This window comes from Mus caroli, chromosome 1 (assembly GCF_900094665.2).
Source record: "Mus caroli chromosome 1, CAROLI_EIJ_v1.1, whole genome shotgun sequence".
NCBI lineage: Eukaryota > Metazoa > Chordata > Mammalia > Rodentia > Muridae > Mus > Mus caroli.
Window position 1 is genome coordinate 73,176,634 of NC_034570.1, and position 19,825 is coordinate 73,196,458.

Here is a 19,825-nt window from a genome sequence, read left to right on the forward strand (position 1 = left end):
CAGGAGTCACCCTTAACTGAACAAAATTTTCAAACACTATTCTGAAAAAACAGCTAAAACTCCATTGTTGACGGTTCCATTATCTGTGGCGAAGCTCTTGAGATTTTTTTTTTTTTTTTTTTTGCTTAAATGTTGCCAACAGGGTATAATTACTGTTTTAGAGCCACAGAAAGTGTTGAAAGCACCTTCAATTTTTAAGTGTGCTTCAGATACACAAATCGGTAATGCTGACATTTCTCCCATTATCTGTATTCCCATTCAGATACAAAATCTCCAAAGTACAAGATGATCAGATCAATTGTTCTAGAACAGTTCAGAAAAGTAAACTGCCTCCTGGCTTGAAAGAGAAAAGTTAAACCTTCAAACACCTTTTTATGTTCATGCTAAATATAAGAACGTTCCCAGCCAAGTAGTCAAAGCAAGATCCAGCGGCGTTTGGAGATTTCTCTGGAGAGACACGCGGAGATTCTGTTTTGTTCATTAAAACACTAAAAATCCTCAACAGCACCTTCCCTAATACCTGAAGGTGGAGTGCTGTCTTATGTAATAGCAGCTTTCCCTCTCTGCTCATCGTGGGGGCAAATTAAATACCTAATTCCTCCGAGGATTTCTGAGTACTTTCACCTTACCTGGAGTCACTCACCGGCCTCGCAATTCCCTAGTCTACAGATGATGAAAATAAATAAGAAATCGCAAAGAGCTGCTACTGCATCCTAGGGACAAGCCTGTTGCAAAGGCCAGTGTGAACTGAAGTCCTTCCCCAAACCGCTGCCCACCTCCACACTGCACAGGCAAAGGTTACAAGTGAGAGCCGGTCGCCCGGGACAGGAACCCGCGCACGGGCAAAGTGTGGGGTCGGTGCTACCCGTGAGTGGCCAGTCGCCTCAGGGTTCAGGGTCACGGTTTGCAGCCCTGCTGGACCCACCGTAGCCACGCCGAGCTCGGCGAGCGTTCCGTCAGCCTCGGGCACACCTGGACGCCCAAACCCTCGGGGACAGGGACGCGGGAGCCAGGAGCGCTCGCAGCGGGGGCCCGAGGCGGTTCGAGAAAGTTCCCGCCCCAGCACCCGGTCGCGGTGCTGCCCCGGGGACAGTCCCCGGCTCCCCTCCGAGCAGCGGGAACCCCGCAGCTGCTACTCACCCGTCCTCGCTTGGATCCCCAGGTGGCGGCCGGAGCCGGGAGGGAGATCGGCGCTGCGCGGCGCTGCGCGGCGGTGGGGGACAGGCGGCAGTGACGCGTGCAGCCCGCGCTCCCGTGCAACCACTGCACTAGCCGGCCGGGCGGCGCGGGGGCTTTATCGCCGCCGCCGCCGCCGCCGCCCCCGCCCCTTCCTGCCTCCCCCGCCCCCCGGCCCGCCCCGCCCCGCCTTCCCGCCGCCGCCTTTGTGTGGCAGCCGGCCGCAACGTCTCTGCACCGCAGGGGACTTTAGGACGCCCCCCTGCCCGACCCGCGGTCGCCGGATGCCGCCCTCTCGCGGGGGCTGGGGGGGTTCGGGTCCCCAGAAAGCGCCGGCCAGACGCGCCGGGCTCGAGGTGCGGCGCCAACCCCGGGTTGAGCTGCACGTGGGTCGTCCGGATGAGCCTATGGGGAGTGGAGAGGAGTGGGCGACACAGAAGCCAGTCGTGTGCCCCTGAGACGCAGGACGCGTTGTCTGGGGGTGTTGGGGGGTGACAGTGTGCAATCCTGCAGGTGATGGGGATAACGGAGCTAGGACGTGGAGGTCTAGAACAGGTCCTCCCTTCCAGGTGCCCCAGAGCCAACTTATCCCTGCTTAGTGGATGAGCTGGCTGTGGGATTCCTAGGCACATGACAAGCAAGGACATGCAGAAAACTGACCCCTTGCTTGTGGTGACAGCATGAAGTACTCTCAGAGCTCCGGAGATCCAGGTGTTTTGAACCTACACCTTCAGCCCCTGAGACCTTATCAGTAGGAAACTGCTGCAGATCCAAGGCCAGCAACAGATGGCTATTCTGTCTCATGGTCTGTCACCTGAGTGTCCTTTTCTGCATTCTTCAGTCCTCTGCTCAGGTTAGGTTTGTAGGGACTTTCATGGGTAGTCTCTGTTGCCTTTGATGCAACGCCCTTCCCATCAGGCCCCATGTTTGGCCCCAGTGAAGAAAAAACAGCTGTAAATCTCCTTAGGGCTGTGAAATAAACTGCACCCAGTGCTGGAGCAACTCAGGATCACTGAGCAACCACACTGGCACAGCTGTGTCCATGACAGACACTCCCCCGCCCGTGTGTGTGTGTGTGTGTGTGTGTGTGTGTGTGTGTGTGTGTGTGACTTGAAAAACTGAGAGCAGCTTTCCAGATGAAGGCATTAGGGACTGAGGGTGTGGCTAGGTGGTAGGGTGCTTGCCTCACATGCACAAGGCACTGGATTAGGGTGCAGTGCTGCAGATAGGAGGGGAAGCAGACAAGAAACGACTAGAGCAGTGGTTCTCAACCTTCCTAATGGTGCAGCCCTTTAATAGGTATGGTTCCTCATGTTGTGGTGCCCCCTCCCACCATAGCACTATTATTTTCCTTGTTACTTCATAACTGTGATTTTGCTACTGTTATGAGTTGTAATATAAATATCAGTGTTTCCGGATGATCTCCGTGAAAAGGTCATTTGACCCCTCAAGGGGTCATGACTCACAGACTGAGAATCACTATACTAGAGAGCCAAGTTTGAAGTGTGAGTGAAGGCAGATACACAGAGCTTTCTGGTTTCTCTGCATCTGCTTCTATCTCACCGTCTTCATGCTGACACCACTGATTGAGAGAGTTGTAGGCACTCGACTGAGACCCGCATATATTTTGTCCAGTTCTTTCTCAGGGCTGACATTTTGCAAAGCGTTTTCCTAATATCACATGGATTGCGTGGTTTGTATCTCAAACACCATTTGCCGTTCCAAATTTTCAGGAAAGTCAACTGGTTTTGGGAGAAATGGACAAACATTGAAGGATTTGAGTGTCTTGTAATGTAGCTCATGAACCTCTTATTTTCCCAGTTAGAGAATAAATAGGATTTAGTCCAGAAATTCTCAGCCTGGGGGTCATGACCCCTTTGGAGGTCAAGGACTCTTTCTTTCATAGGGGTCATGTATCAGATATCCTGACTATCAGATATTTACATTTTGATTCATAACTGTTGCCAAGTTACAGTTATGGAGTAACAAGGAAAAGAATTGTCTGGTTGGAGATCACCACAACCCGAGGAGCTGTATTAAAGGGTTGTGACATTCCGAAGGCTGAGAGCCACTGGTCTGGACTCTGTCAGATACACCCACCACTCGGGAGTCTTCACAATTTGCTGCTTTCCTTTACAACATCACGACTGACCTGCCCTTCCCTTGTCTCCCCAGCGGTGTGGAAGGAATGGTTTTTTGAGCAATGCTGTACTTGACTTGTCAGTTCTGAAATCAGGCAGGATACAGTGTTAACTAATAGACTAAAATAAATCCAGCCACGAATGTTCTTTCTCTCTCTTTGGCCACTGGATGGGACGGATTGTGAACTTCCCCCCAGAGGAAAGGAGTCTAAACAAAGCCTCATTCTGCCAGCGGGATCTGCTAGGAATACCAACAACACTTGTGACTGAGTGTGCGTGGGGGCTGCCTTTGGTCCACCTTTCTCATGCCCACAAGGCAGGATAGCAGCAAAAATCCAGGGTACACTTGACACACCATTCACATCACCAGGCACTTGGCTATCCATCATCGGTACACAGGTGGACCCAGAGAAGGTGTGTGCCTACCTCTGCTGGAGGGCTCAAGCTGCAGGTTTTCCTCTCCGTGTCCAACTCTTCTTGCAAGTATATTTCTCAAAGACCTGTGCTTCCATGGGCTATGTCTCTGTCTCTGAGTTGTTTGAGCAATACAAATCACTTAACACCTACCTGGTTCTTTCTTCCCCAACTCCACATTCACAGTAGAATTTCATTTCATCCTTCAATTGTGTGGCTTTGCCTTAATCTTCAGCTACAGCTTCAAGCTATTTAGTCAAAAAAAAAAAAAAGTGACCTGGCACTTAGCCAGCTCTAGCCAGGATTCTGAGTTTGGCTTTGTGTCCATAAGCTGCAGTTGGGAGAGACACAAGAAATTCCCAAACAGAATAAAACAAATGATCTATTTAGTCTCGTTTCCTCTCTTGGATGGGGTCCAGTGCCGAGTGCTGTGGAATAAATGTGAATCCCCCACCCCACCTCCACTGCTCCCCAGCAGACCCACATAAAGTGACCTTGTGTTTGAGTAAAAGCTGTCCTTAGCTCCCAACTGGGTGATGGTGTTTTGTCTGGAAGACTGAGGGAGATTATGATACTAAGATAGTGACAGTTTCTTCTCTCCTATCTACCCTCTATTTAAAAGATATTATACCACAGAGCTGCTTGTTACACAACATTACAGATGCAAATCCTGTTTTGTAAGACTGTTCCAACCCAGAGAAAGGAGACTGGGCTATAACAGTTCACTTACACAATTACCTTCTGAGGCCCTTGTACCGATGTTTTGTCCCTGTTGAGCTTATAAAAGACATTTGTCTTTTTATTTCCCTTTAAAGTTGGCTTTCAAGTAAATCCAATTTCCTCTTTCTGTAACTTCTGAAACTGATTAAGGCAGAGGGTGGGTTTGCTCTTTCTTATTGTCTACTTTTCAGCAACGGCTTCAGAGCACAGGCATTACTGAGTGCTAGGCTGGGTATTACTTTCGGCTTACATCTCAGCAAGCACAACAGAATGTGCAGGTTTTAAGAATCACTGTGGTTCCCAGTGCTTCAAGGAACCGAGCGCTTCTTTAATCAGCGCTCAATGGATGCTACCTGACTACTTCTATGAGTTTCTTGAATCTAGCCACTCGGGCGCATCACTGGTCTCTCCTTCCCCCTCTCCACCAACTGTTCATGGCTTCCTTCTCTCCCAAAGTTACCAGGAATATTGCTGAAACCTAGATTTTAATCATTCCTCATGATCTCCCAGCAGTAGTGAATTCACGTGCTTTTCCTGTCTGTTGCTATTCTTCTAATTCCTTTGCTTGCCTGTATCTTTCCCTCCTCATCCTCCTCTCCCTATAGATGAACCTGACTGCCATTGGCTGTATGTTTTCTATGCTCCCAGACTGAGATGCACACTGATGAATATGTAGCCAGCCGTAACCCATTCTCCCCATCTTTGTGTCTAGTGCAGCACTTCTCCTGCTTCATGTACTGTCTTTTTGGGAATAGAACTCAAACCACCTCCATCTCTCCTAGATTACCATACAACCAAGTTAACCGAATTCCCTCCTGGTACTTCCAAGGATTGGGAAGACTAGCTAGAGGTTTGCTCATCCCGACTTAATGAGATCATGCATTATCTGGATCTCTGGACTGTTCTTGTCTCTCCCCTTCCAAGTAGAAGCTCAGGAATGTGTATTTCTGAGAGCTCGTTCAACTTTAGAGGAACATTTATTTCTGTAGTATAATTGGGGACACTTCACTGACTTCCTGGATACCTGTGATTTTGTTAGCTCTGGATGAATTCCAAAACTGTATTTATAAGTGGTTTGGATTATTTTTCTGAGGGCATGTTTATGTGTAATGTATGTGTGTAGTATATATGTGTAATGTATATGTTCAATGTATAGGTACAATGTATATGTGTATGTATATGTACAGGTGCAATGTATAGGTGCCATGCACAGGCATAATACATAGATGCAGTGTATATGTATGTGATGTATATGTATGAACACACACATACACACATATATGCATAGTCACCAAATGCCTAGTAGGCAGCTTCACTTACTATTTTACCATCACATTCCACTTAGCAAGTCTAAAAAGAAACATGCTACCTCTGTTCATGTATTACTAATCTTGTCGCCAAGACAAAGCATCTGACAAGAGCAATGCAAAGAGGAGTTTGTTTTGGCTCATGAGACCAAAGGTACAACCTGTGATGGCAGGAAAGTCAGGGCAGCAGAAACCTGAGGCAGCTGATCACACTGCATCTGCAGTCAGGAGTCGAAGAGGAATGAATGTCGGGGCTCTGACAGTCCTCTCTGTTTTATCCAACTTGGGACCCTAAGCCCACGGAATGATGCCACCCACATTTAGGATGGGCCTCTGTGAACCTATTCCAGACAATCTTTTACATTGTCTAAAAGTCTCTTGCCATGGTGACTCTAAATTTCATTCAGCTGACCATCAAGATGAGTCATTGCCATCTCCAAATGAGTTCCCCTTCACATGCTTGCTAATGGGAATGACTGAAGCCATAAAGAAAAGAATGAGTTCACACTCCTCCTTGGCCCTTAATCACCCCATACTCTGTTAGTCCTTGGGCATTGTTTCTTCCCCAGATTGCACTTATTCATTTCTCTTCCATGTTTTTTTTCCCCAATGAGTTCACACCCCTATTACTTAACACCTAGAGCACATGAAATCCCCCTTCCTACCCTGGAAGCTTTCAGAGTCTGTCTACAGCTGCTTAGTCTTTCTAAAGTGTTATATCTGTCATCTGCTGAGATAGCACCCTTCATGTGACTTCAGTTCAATTCTCTGAAAAGGCAGTCTTCTGCAGAGGGGATAGGTACACACCCTGGCATTTGAATGCCTGTGTTCAGATTCTTAGCCTTATTGCTAAGTAACTTAATTTCTGAGTCTCGGTTTCCTTCTCTTTTTTTCTTTCAGAATGTGGAATATCTATAGAACTCATAGGTTCAAGTGATGACCAGTTACAAAGGGTTTAGCAGAGCACCTGACACATCCTAATTGCTCAGAATACAAAAGTACCATGAAAGCCCCCACAGTCTCCCATAGCCTACGTTTGGAGTATCTCCTTTCTTTCCGCTATATTCTTTAAAGCCTTATCAATCATAATTATTTACCTATGATTACACTGCCTTTTTTTCCTATCAGTGTGCCATCACTCAAACCATTTTTTCTTCCCCTATGGCCCCCTTTCTCATCCAGGAAGTCAGTTAGCCTAAATCGCCATAGTTTAAATAACAACCGTCATTTGCTCGTTTGCAGGTCTATGTATCGGCCCCAGAAGAATCCAGCCAGGGTGGCTGGTGTCTGATTCACTCTGTGTTGTCTGACCATACCAGCACAGCTGCAAGTTGAACCTTCACTCTCATGTGAGGCTCCTTGGTGGGGGTGACTGGAATTCTGTTTTGGTTTTCTCCAGTGTCTCTCATCTTTGTGTTCCTTCTTTCATCTTATCACACTTTATGTTCAAAGGAATCTCCTCTCCGTGGTTTTTCCAGGAGCTAGGCTTCGTGTTATAGTTAAGACCTCCAGAGAGCTGACCAAGGTTGAAAGGTCTCAAAAAGACTTGTCTTGGATTTAGCACCATGTCACTTGTGTGGCCACAATTCAAAGCAAGTCATGAGCTATCTAAGATCCCAAGAGGAAAAGTTGGTTCCACCTCTTGCTGAGACGCATGTTTGTCTGCATGCCATGGACTGAGTAGTATATGAATGAGCGTTTATTTGTGGTAGCTGGGACTCTAAGAACAAGGTGTTAGTTGTGCTGGGTTTTAGAGACTATGTACTTTACAGATGGCTGGTTTCTCACTGTTTCTCACCTCTCAGAAAGGGGGGAGAGGGAAAGGGGGAGGGATGAAGAGAAGAAGAGTTGGATGGAGGGAGGGAGGGGAGAGAGAGAGAGAGAGAGAGAGAAGTTAAGGTAAGAAAAATTTCTTTTGGCTCATAGTCAGCCATGGTAACAGAGGCACAGCCATGTTCGCGGCAATGGAAAAGCCCTTCAGAATCTTCTCACATCTCAGTGAACTAGAAAGCAGAGCTCTCAAGCTAGAAGTGGGGCTGGTCCTAACCCCCACAGGTCCACATTCAGTGATGCAACTCCACCAGCCATGCCTCCTTCCCTAGAAGTTGCATCATAGTCTCCCAGACCTGGGATCCCAACACTAAACACTAAACAAAGTATGCAAGCAAAGCAGTGTGCAAGCACAGATCCTCGGGATGGCCCACATCACATGGAAACCATGGCACCAGTGATTTTGGTTAAGATCTCACACGTAAAGCCTCCTTTAGTCTTAATTACCCTCTTAGGTGTTCTGTCTCCAAAAAACAGTCATATGAGTGAGTGTAGGGCTTCAAGTTATAAAATTGGAAGGACCAGAAATTTGGTTTCTACTAAGGTAAATCACAAAAATCACCTTTCAAGGGGTTTGTACACCACCTCTCTTTCTAAGACTGTTACAGTTTTTCTTTCTCAGCCAGTATTGATCTCTCCCCATCACTCAGCAATCCCATAATTGAGTGTCAGCTACTCACTGCATACAATCATATTCTATCTTCAAGACAAGGATTTGGTTTCAGATAGCTCTATTTTTTTTAATACAGTTCCTTCAACTGAAAAGACTATCATCAGTCATTATGAAATAATATTATCACAGAAGACTATAATATGATTATTGGATGAATGGACAGTCCAGTTCATTTCTCTGTTCCAAAAGAGGTCTTGGTCTTGTTCAGTCAAAGACCAAGTGAGGCTTGGCAGCGGTATTACTTGCATATTTTTATTCCTTCTTTTGTTCTAGAAGACTTCCACTTTTAAGCTTTGAATGATGGAAAGAACTCAAAAGACTAGACACTGCGATCCAGAAGATCTGTTCATTTCTGTCACTTTCTTGGGATCATCTGGATGTCATTTAATGTCTTTGGGATGCAGTTTCCTTAAGACTGAAAAAAGAAGAGGATGAGGAGGAGGAAGAGGAAAAAGAAGAGGAGGAGGCAGCTTTTTCACAGGGAAACATACTGTAAACTCCAAAGTACTTCATTATTATTATTATTATCTATCCAGAAATACAGTTGTCTTTCCCTGTCCAGCCAAAGTTGTTGTTGCTGAATCTGTTCTACATCAACTTCTATGGTCTGTATGTTTCTGTCCCTTTAAAGTTCACATGCTGAAAATTGTTGACCAATGGATGCTATTAAGAAGTGATGTCTTGCTGGGTGGCAGCAGTGCACACCTTTAATCACAGCATTTGGGAGGGAGAGGCAGATGAATCTCTGAATTGAGGCTAGTCTGATTTTCAGAGTGAGTTCCGGAACAACAGAGAAACCCCATCTCAACAAACAAAACAAACAAACAACCCCAAAACCAAAAACCAACCAACCAAACAAACAAAAAACCCAACCAACCAGCCAAACAAACAAGAGATGAGACATGATTAGACCATGAGGATTCTTCATGAATGGACGTATGCACTTTTAAACAAGAGGCCTGAGAAAGACCCTTATCCACCTTCTCTCAGATGCTGTAGACTCCTGTAAGATAGAGAGGAGATGAAGATGGCCATCCATGAGCCAGGAAACAGACCCTCACCAGACTCTGACTCATCTGGCACCTTGTTCCGAGAGTTCTTAACTTCCAGAACGGTAAGATAAAGGTTTCTGTCCTCATAGGTCATCTGGTCTAGGTTATTTTGTAAGAGCCTCCCAAGCAAACTCTCCTAACCTACCTTTGATTTTGCCTGGAACATTGCCAAGCAACAAATGATAACATTTATTATGGATTTCCGTGGGCAAAAGAAACAAGTGTTGCAAGATGAGATGGCTAGTTCTTTACAGGAAGAAAGAATTTATCCCCAAGCTCTTGACTTCATGCCAGTCCAGAAAGCTTTCTAAGAACAGTGTCAGTTTGCATACAGATGTTTGGGCAGACCCCATGGACCCTCAAAGTTCATTCAGTTCACACAGAGAAGTCAAGCTAATTCCCAAGATAGCTTTTGAGTTAAAAATAGTCATGATCAATGTAATTTGCCAGTCGTTAAGACCAGACTCATAGTGCTAGCTGGCCACAGGGCACAGATGATCTGTACTGTGACTTGTGGTACTGCCATACAGCAATTCTTACTTTTCCAGGCCACAGGGGTCTCAGTTGTGAAGAGGTAACTTGCTCCCACTTATCACCATTTTGGTTTTAATGAAGGTAACACTGACCCCATGTTTATGAAGCTTGGAAGAAAGACTGGCTCTTATTAAAGAACAGAAGCCAATTATTGTTATACCAGACTTAGAGAGCCATGGTGACTTTTAAAAGCAATTATCACACAAAGAAACAGCTAAAGGGCCCTTCTCAGGCTCTCCAGTCTACTTTTTAAGGATAAACAGCTGAGTGTGATCTAATGCCAATGAGTCATGGGGTAGCTCTATCTGTAACATCTTAGCATTGAGAATACCTTCAAAGACTTATAGAATGAGGAAGGAGCCTTACAGATCTTCAGGCCACCGGGTTAAATTGTATTCCACAGGGCGTCTACGGAATCATCTTGGAGATTGTTGTTGAAGAATGCGCTAGGGAATCCATTCTTCTTATCTGTGCATGGGGCAGGCATTCCTGTGAATCTCACCTTGTTACCAAGCTTGTTGTTTATGCAAGGTGATCAAAATTGACATATGATCCCCATTTCTAGAGATGTACACCCTTCCCATCAACCTCAGGGCAGTGTCTCAGGCCAAAATGTGCACCCCAGTACTCTGCGACAACAACCTTTTTTTCTTTTTAAACAATAAAAACAACAACAAAACAATGCTTAAAATGTTCAGTTGAGCCACATGAACATTAAAGTTTAAGAAAGCTGATGATCTCACTTGCCTGGGGTCACAAACCAATTGACTTGTTCTAGGACTTAGATAAGGTGAAGAACCTGTGCCTGGGGCCAGTTAGATCAGTGCTCTTATATAAGCCCTCTCCTTTCTTAGCCTGCAATTTCAGGGAATTTCCCACATACCTTTGAGCCTCCCATTATTTATCGTTGAAGGAGTAGTCAAACTACCACACAGATTCACTGGAAAGTTGGAATGAGATTATTTTTAAAAACCACACACACACATACACACACTATCCAGAAAGCTTTTAATCAGCAGCTATTATAACCACTATTTTAATTTAGATTTCCTGATTCTGCACTGCCTCCTAAGTGTTCCACATCATGTGCAATAAATGGGAAATACTCTGTTAGATAAATGCTGTCTTTTTGAGGCTATTAGGTCTCGTTTAGACTCCATGGTTAGAAGGAATGGGGATAAGAGAAGGAGTGTCCAGAAGAAGTAATCAGAATGTGGTCAAGCAAGGGTTTCAGGCTCTTGTTCTGTGTCTCTTCTTTGCTTGGCTGGTCCATAAAGGCTTGAAGAGCCAGCCAGCTGCCTCACCACAGACAGGCCGGGAGTGAAGCTCATGCCCACAGCTCAATCTCCTTAGCTTTCCAGTGCTGCTCACTGCTGTGGGCTTCCTCTCTGTCCCAGCCTTATGCAGGCTCCTTTAAAAACAGTCTCCTAGGAGCCCCGAAACCTGCTGGGCATTCCACCCAACAAATGTCATCCCCATTGAGACTCCTAGAAAACTGCCCAGCTGAGGTGATAACTGAGTTTTAACGCTGGCTACACTTTCTTTCAAATGATACTTGCATTTTAATAATATCTTTTCTTGTCTTAAAGCTTAAAGGCAAGATGTGTCTTTCTATTCAATGATGCAGATTGTATCTTCATGGGGATGAGTATAGAACCTTTTGCAATTTCTTTAAAATTTCTAATCCTGAGGTTGCAAACAATAGATCATACCATCTTACATTACATTAAACTTTCTCTGGAGTCTCTCCTCTCTCTCCCTTCCTTCCTCCTTCCCTCCCTTTCTCTTTCTTTTCTCCTTCTCTCCTATTACTTTGTCTCACCCACTCCTCACTTACAAACTATTTGGCATTACCAGCTTAATAACACTGGCTTCAGAGTCAGACTTTGTGGGTTCAAATCCAAGCTCTGTCACAGTTTGTGTAACTCTCCACCCTCATGCTCACTTCTCTGACCTGTGAACCGGAAAGGAGAGTGCTCACAGTGTTACCAGATTGTTTTGAAGTTTGTAATACTCTGCAGTTAATTGTTGGAAAGGCTGGAGGTGTATGACAAACACCTTATGAGTTACGGATGTGAGCCACACGCCAACCTGGGCACTGAGGTTGCAGAGAAGAAGGGCCCCATTTCTGTGTGTGGAGAAGAGGGAGGAGAAAGGGAAGATGGTCACAGTAAGTTTGGAATGGGAATCATCACAGGATCTGTACCCGAAGTCCTAAATCTCCTAGCGGTGTCTGGCAGATTTGCCTTTAAGCTTCCTGGCAACTGGTGTCTAAGCTGAGTTAGAGAATCATGACTGTCCTGGGCACTAAATCGCAAAAGCATCTCCACGGATCTTCAGGAAGATGGCACTATTCGATGGTAAGAAGTAGTAGATCAAGTTGATGTTATGACATCATGAGGCCCTCCACGAGCTGATAACATTATACCCAGGCACAAACATAGAGTTCTGTAACCTAGGGAATAAAAGCAGGATAGTGGTACCCTCCGGGGAATTGGGCAACTCAGAGCCTTAATCCTGTTGCCTAGACCAAGTGTTATTTATTTATTTTAATTGCATAAGTGTCTGAGGTCAGAGGATGCCCTGGAGCTAGATTTTCAGGGGGTTGTGAGTTGCCCAACATGGGCCCTGGGAGCTCTTCATTAATGAGTCACCTCTCCAGCTTCCCAAACACGAACTTTAGAACATTAGTTCTCGGCATTTTTTTTTAAATTCAGCATTTAAAATTTTGTACCTTGTAATAATTTTTAGGCTTATAGCAAAGTTGAAAGGGTAATATTGAGAGTCCATCATTTGTCACGGTTTAAAAATGAATCATGCTACCCCATCAGGAACAAAATTCCACCAGGCTTGCTTGGATGTCACCAGTACTTCCTCCATCATTTAATTGTAGCTCCAGGTTCCCATAAAAGGTACTCATTGCGTTTAGTCACCGTGTTTCTTTAGTCTCCTGCAGACTGTGACAGGCTGTGACAGGCTGTGACAAGTTCTTAACCTTTTCCTGTTTTTCATAATCTTGACAGTTATGAGCCAATAGTTGTATCGTGTTAGGTATCTCTGGACTTGTGTTTGTCTAGTGTCCTTTGTTACTGGATAGGGATTGCGGGACTTGGGGAGCACCACAGAGCTGAGCCTCTCTCTTTGTCTCCCCACATCATCTTGGGGCTGCATGAGGTCAGGACGCTTCCTCTTGGTCATTTGGCTCAGGCGGTATCTGCTGTGTTTTTTCACTGAAAGCCACTGTTTCACCCTTTTATCCTCTATAATTTTAAAAGAATTTTAATGCTTTTACTTTTTTAGGATTGTTTCTACATTAATCCTGCCTCCTTCTCTCCCCTTCCAGCTCTTCCCCACCCCCTCTCAAATCCATGATCTTGTGGTCTTTTCTGTAGCTATCACTGTTATGCAGTCCATATATTCACAGGTAAATGCAACTACTAAGTACTATTTAAATCTGCTTATCTGTGCATGGGTTCTGGGTTGACCATCAGTGACAGGATAACCTTATGTGGGAGCTTGTCCCTGGAGGAGACTGCTTCTCCTTCTGTCAGCAAACATTAATAGCCTGTACCTCTTCATCTAGGAGTCCGGCTATGTAGAAAGTCCGCTTTGCGCACTGGCATGTCAACGGGTGTTGTCATTAGCTTGTGTTCTCATGATGCTCACGGCTAAGTCCACCTCACATGGGTGGAGGTTAAAGTGTCTGCAGGTGGGAATATCTGCTTCTGTTAAATAGAGTTATTCTGTAGTAAAGTTGTGTCTCTTTTTACCTATTTAGTTCAGTCCTATATTTATATCAATATGGACTCCAGCATGCTTACACTTTCAGGTGGGATACAGAACCACAACACCACACGTTTGTATCATGTTTTCACTCTCCAATTTCCAGACTCAGCCACCGAGGCCTCTTCCTACATCCCTTTCACGTGCCCTAAACCCTTTGCCTATTGCCCCTCCCCCTGCCCCCTTCTTTTGCCTTTTGGACCAAGGTGTACCAGGCTTACGGATAATTTATCTTCCCATCCCCAACAAGAAGTTGATGTTATGGTTCCTCTCATTAGCAAAAAGGCATGTAGAAGCCTGGATCTAGACACTATGTGTGCTTATTGCTACCAAGATACACAACAACTTTAAACAGTGCAGTTTTAGTGCATGTGTCCAGTTGATGGGCAGAGTGGGGGGGGGAGGGGCTTTTCTTCTTGCTGTGTCAAAATAGCCAACAGGAGTGAACTAGAGGGAACAGATTAATATAGGATCATGGTTTCAGGTGATACAGTCTATCACAGGGAGAAGGAAGAACAGATGACTCACAGGCACATCTGAGTGGATCAGGAAAAAGGAACACCAGTGCTCAGCTGCCTCTTCCCTCCTCCCACCCCTTTTCTTCTGTCCCAGACCTCATCCCATGGGATGGTGCCCCACCAGGGTAGGCTCCCACTTTCTAATATGATCATATTTGAAACAGGATGTTTAAGAAGCCTGAGTAAGGCCTTAATGCAGCAACACTGTTGCTATGGTTTGCATGTGCATTGTCCCCTCCCCAGGCTCATGTGGTCGCATACTTGATCTTTAGATGGTGGGATCTTTTTGAACAGGTTAGGCACCTTTTCAGGGCAGGATGCATGGTTGGTGGTGTAAGGCTACAGAGGCTGGATGTTTGGGAATTAGAGCCAGCCCTGATTCCAACCTGAGCAATTTGCTTTTTGGTTCACTGAGGAGACTCTGACATGCTCCTATTGCTGTGGGCACCACCACGTCTTCCCTGCCAGGACTGCCGGCAACTGTGAGCCTCAGCTCTGCTGTTCTTCCTTATGCTGTTTCTATCAGAGATTCTGTGGCAATGGTTTCTTCTTAAGACGATAGAGATGTCAGATCCTGATCTCTCAGATCTTTTCCCCGTCGGCCATCTTTTCAGCAAATGTTCTCACAGACACACCCAAATGTGTGCATCACTAACGCACCAGATGTTTGTTAAGATCATCCAGCTGGCAACTGAAATGAACCATTATCAACTAATCGTCTTGGTACCTCTTCAGCCCCATGTCTCCAGTGTCAAGACAGCATGACTTGCTTTACTAGTAGGAAAGGTTTTCATGTCTCAGCACCTGCATATTGGTGAAGTTTTATGTCTCCTGCTTCTTGTTCACTGGGAAATATACCCTTAAGCACACCAGGAGAGGATTATCAGCTCAAGAATATTCTCACTAATACATACCTAATAATACATCAAGATGGGTATTCAGATGCTAAATTATGGACACAGATGAAAAGCTGACAATATCCCCATGAGAACTTGTGGCAGCCTGCAGCAAACTGGCTGTCAACTAGGCAGAGTAGAGGTAGTTATCTTTGGTTGCCTCCCCCTTTCTACTAGTAGAATCTGTACTCTGTTCAGGTAATCTGTCTGTCTACCTCTCTCAGACTGTTTTAGTACAGAATCCCTATGAATCCTGAGCAGTCGTGAGAATTCTGTCATTAATTTCCAGACTTCACTGACACATTTGTTTTTAATAAACATTAACTAAGATATGGTAGCCACAGGAAGGTAGGTTAAATAATTGCACACACATGCGCAATAAAGAAAGGAACCTGTCAAAAAAAAAAAAAAAAAAAAAAAAAAAAAAAAAAAAAAAAAAAAAAAAAAAAAAAAAAAAAAAAAAAAAAGAAAGGAACCTGTCAAGAGCTGCATTGAGGATGAGTGAGGACCACAAGTCAGCCTATGACCAACTACAACTTAACCATGATCAAGGTGAAGTCTTCACTTAGTGATGTGTGAACCAGGTCTTAAATGAAGTCGGGATGGATGAAGGTGGTCTTGGAACTCAGGATGGCAAGGCCACAATCCCACATGGGAGGCATGGGAGTAGAGCTTAAGATGATCTGTGGTGCAGAGGAGAACAATCGGATCAAGAAGAGAAGGAGTGGAGCGTCTAACAGTCAAGAGGTTGTCAGAGTCCAGGGGACATCAGATAGATCCTGGAGGCTGTGGTAAGATATTTTCTCTGGATCCTTAAAGAAAGAATGTAACAATGATGTTTGATGGGGGGATGGTAGGCCAATATAGCATAGTCTCTCTTTCAGATGGTTTTAGGACTCAGTTTGCCATAGTAGCGTGTAATAGTACCAAACACTATCAATGAAATGCAATTAAAGAATCTCATCATTGTATGTGACTTTTAAAAAGATCACCCCCCCCTAAAAGGATATTACAACTCCTTCAATGTCTGCTTCTCTGCAGTGTCCAGTCTTTTCTGCAATTGACCGAGACAAGGGTAGTTAGTGCTGGGTAGGAAAGATGTAAAGCCATTTTCAAGTCTAGTTCTTTCTTTTCTTTTTCTTTTTTAGATTTGTTAATTTTATTTATGAATGTTTTGCCTTTCTGTATGTCTGTGCACCATGCACCATGCTTGGTGCCCATGGAGGTCAGAAGATAACGTCTCCTGATGGTTACAGATGGTTGGGAGCTGCCAGGTCAGTGCTGGGAATGGAACCCAGGCTATCAGGACGCATTCTATACCCTGCTCCATCTTTCTCTAACCTCCTGAGTCTGGTCCTCAAAACATTCAGTATAACCTTGTCACCCATAATGCCCTTAGAGGACATGCAGTTTCAAAATGTGTAGGTGAGCTAGTGGAGCCAGAGGTGGAAACAGGGGAAGGTAGAGCCTCAGAAACAAATCCCCCGCTGCAGATGCTGAGCACTAGAAGGGCATGCAGGTGGGGATGGGATGTATTAGTCCTTTTGATCCTCAGGAGTGTGTGAAGTCGTGTGGACCTCTGTGCCCTGGGGCCTGCTGTCAGTCAGCAAGAATACTTCCTGCAGCCTGCCCCTCATTTCCTAAGGCTAGGCAATAAAGCACGCGACTTTGCTCTCTGTGTCATAATGAAATACTCACTCAGCCGTCTACTGTTCAAGAAGTCCAAAATCCACAAACATGAAAAGGCAAGGAAAACACCAATTTTGATTGCACCAAATTTGAAAATCCTAATGTCAGTGAAAATGGGGTTTAATCTGGTCTGGCATCAGAATTCAAGTGGTCCAGTCTGGTGGATGAGGGAAAAAAATTTCTGTGTTGTCATAGTAGTCAACATGAATGAATACTATCAATTTTAATACAATATTACTATTGATACATGTTGAGGGATGGGGTTCAGCCCACTGGAGAGATTAAGGGATAGACAGGGAGAGACAGGATGTTATTTTTGACTTCTGGTTCATCAGACAAGAGAGGACTATTGGGATACCAGAAGGACAGTATGAAAGGGGTCATAGTTCACAGGCAGGAAATACATAAGGGGTACACAGACTCTTGGATGATTTTCTATGAGTCCTGTCTTAGGACCAGATATGAGCCTGGCTCTAGAGTTTGGAGGCTGCAGCATCATGGCCTGGCTTATATATATTGGCTTGTAAGCTTTGTCTGAATAGCAGCAGTTAACGGCAGGTTGCTTGTCTTAACAGTGGGCACATCTCGGCCTATTGAGGTTCTTGCAGGCTTGGTAGATTCCCAATGCCCTCTCTAGGGCTCCTCCCTCCCACCTCTTCCTGCAGGAAACCAAGAAGTTGCTCCCAGACTAAGGACTCTTTTGTTCTCCTCCCCCAGCATTGGGGTTCATTGTCCTTGAGAGTACAGTGATTTCATCCTGGCCTCTGGAGCCACACCCCTTCATCTGCTCTAAAGCTCCTGTAAGTGTAATGATGTAATGTCTTTATCCTCTGAGGTCTTCTTCATACACAGCAGAAAATGAAACAAAAACAAAAACAAAACAAAAAATACCCCGCACCCAAACCATAACTCACTCTCTAAGGTTAGGGTCGATAAGACATCAAATAAGATCATGCATGCAAAGCACTGGGTTGATGGAACACCAGCACATACAAATCCTACTTGATATCATTGTTATTTTTAATGATTACATGCTATGGTTGGGATCCAGTCCAATAGCTGGGCTGTTACCCTGCCTGGCTCTAATTCCTTTTTGTCAGGACTCCTGCCTCTTCCTCACCAATCTGGGATGCATGATTCTAACATCTCTCCGGGCAGAGAAGCCTTAGTGAATTCCGAGAAAACTCAGCCTTTGACATTTGTGTGAAAGCACATGTCCAGGCATGTATGTTTTATGGAGAGGGGACTGTGAATGACCGCTGCATGGTTCTTCCTGCTGTTATCATGGCCACTCTCAATACACAGCAAATAGAATCTTGACTTGCCAGGGCAGACAGCCTGGTGATTATTTCATTCAAAAAAGCTTGTTAAAAGCTCTGGAAACAGATCTGATGAAGGAAGGTGCTTAATTGTTCCCCTCGATTTATAGCGAGCTCCAGAACAGGTTTAACATCTGCAAGCATATGAAAACTATAGAAGGGATAGTGACATGTTCTCCATCACTACTGATAATACATGAGTAAATTCAATAAATTCTAGGAGTAAGCAGGCAGTTCAGATGGCTCAGTGGTTAAGAGACTATGTACTGCTATTGAAGAGGACCTGAGCTCAGGTCCCACACTTGTGATGGGTGGCACACAACCACTTGTAACTCTTGTAACTCCAGAAGCATCCAGTGTCTGTGGCCTTGCAAAGGCTTCTTGCACCCATCATCACACACACAATTAAAAATAAAAGTAAGTATGTATTTTTTTAAAAATCAGTTTAGCTGCCAGCCAGAAATGAGTATAGAGGTCACCCACTAGAGGAAAACCAGCTTCTAGAATACAAAAGCTTAGGCCTGGTGTGGGGCCACATACCTTTAATACTAGCACTCAAGATCTAAGGGCTAGGCAGACCTGAGTTTAAGGCCAGCCTGGTCTATAGAGACAGTACCAGGATAGGAACAGACTGGGCTATGCAGAGAAACCCTGTCACAGTGAGGGGAAGAGGGAGAATAAGAGGGAAGAAGGAGGGAGGGAAGGAGGGAGAAAGGGAGAGGGAGAGGGAAGGGGAGGGGGAGACAGAGGGAGGGGGAGGGGGAGACAGAGAGAGGGAGAGGGGGAGGGGGAGGGAGAGGGAGAGAGGGAGAGGGGGAGAGGGAGAGGGAGAATTGGATTGCACTAGGCTTCCTGGAAGGCTTATTTATGGCAGGATGAAGGGATGTAAATATGACAAGTGCCCATTCTGGGCCTGCCTGCCTGGCTTCCTAGAGAAATCATAACCAGCAAGGCATTTTTTTTCCATGTTGTTTTTGGCCCTTCCTTTGGTTGTAAAAACCATTCTATGCCTTTTTTGCTAGTTTAGTACCAACTGATGTCTATTTTATAAGCAAGAAACCTTAAGAGATACTCTGATCCACTGTCCTTCACATGATGATCACAGTCTAGCCAAGAATTCCCCCATGTTCTTGAAGAACCAATTTCTTCTTACTCCAAGGCACTAATGATATCAGCATGAATACCCGGGACATGTGAGGAGGAGTCATCCGATGGTGACATTATTTTTTAACTTCCTATTGCAAGCAATTTGTCTCAAGGTATGTGTTTGTTGACTTATTAGCGGATCCATTGTCAGCAGCCCCATGCTATAGCAATGCCTTTTAAAAGCCAAGCTATGATAGATCTTGTGGGGATAGGCTTTGGATGTGATCAAAGTAGTTCCTTTGGCAGTGACTCAGAGCCATACACCCTAACTTCAGAACAATTTATGTGCAAAATGGCTGGAGCCAAACAAATATTCTCAGAAGGGGAATATTTTCTTTGTGGCTGCAGCCAGCATGTAGATTTCATTGCAGTTGTTGGGAGCTGGTGACTTACACACTGCTGCTGTTTACACATAAACCTATCTGAGGTTATGACCAGCACTTCTTTGATGCGCTAGGCACCACTCTCTGAAAACCCCTTAAGCAGTGAGCTCCATCTAGTAGCTGCATGAGTGGTAGAGAGAATAATTTGCTTTAGATTTGAAGGAAAATTGCGGATTAAATTATGGTGTGGGGTATAAACATGTCTACATTTGTTGTAGGAAGTGTCTGAGCAGTATTTACATTT

General features: G+C 45.0%; 1 protein-coding gene across 1 annotated transcript in view; it reads right to left on the reverse strand.

Moving 5' to 3' along the window:
* The window catches only part of Serpine2 (serpin family E member 2), a 62,810-nt gene extending 61,519 nt beyond the window's left edge, over positions 1–1,291 (reverse strand). Inside the window, exon 1 of the mRNA XM_021172390.2 lies at positions 1,141–1,291. The gene's annotated coding sequence lies outside the window, so the exon portion shown is untranslated. The remainder of the gene's footprint in view (positions 1–1,140) is intronic.
* Between the last annotated feature and the right edge of the window lie 18,534 nt (positions 1,292–19,825).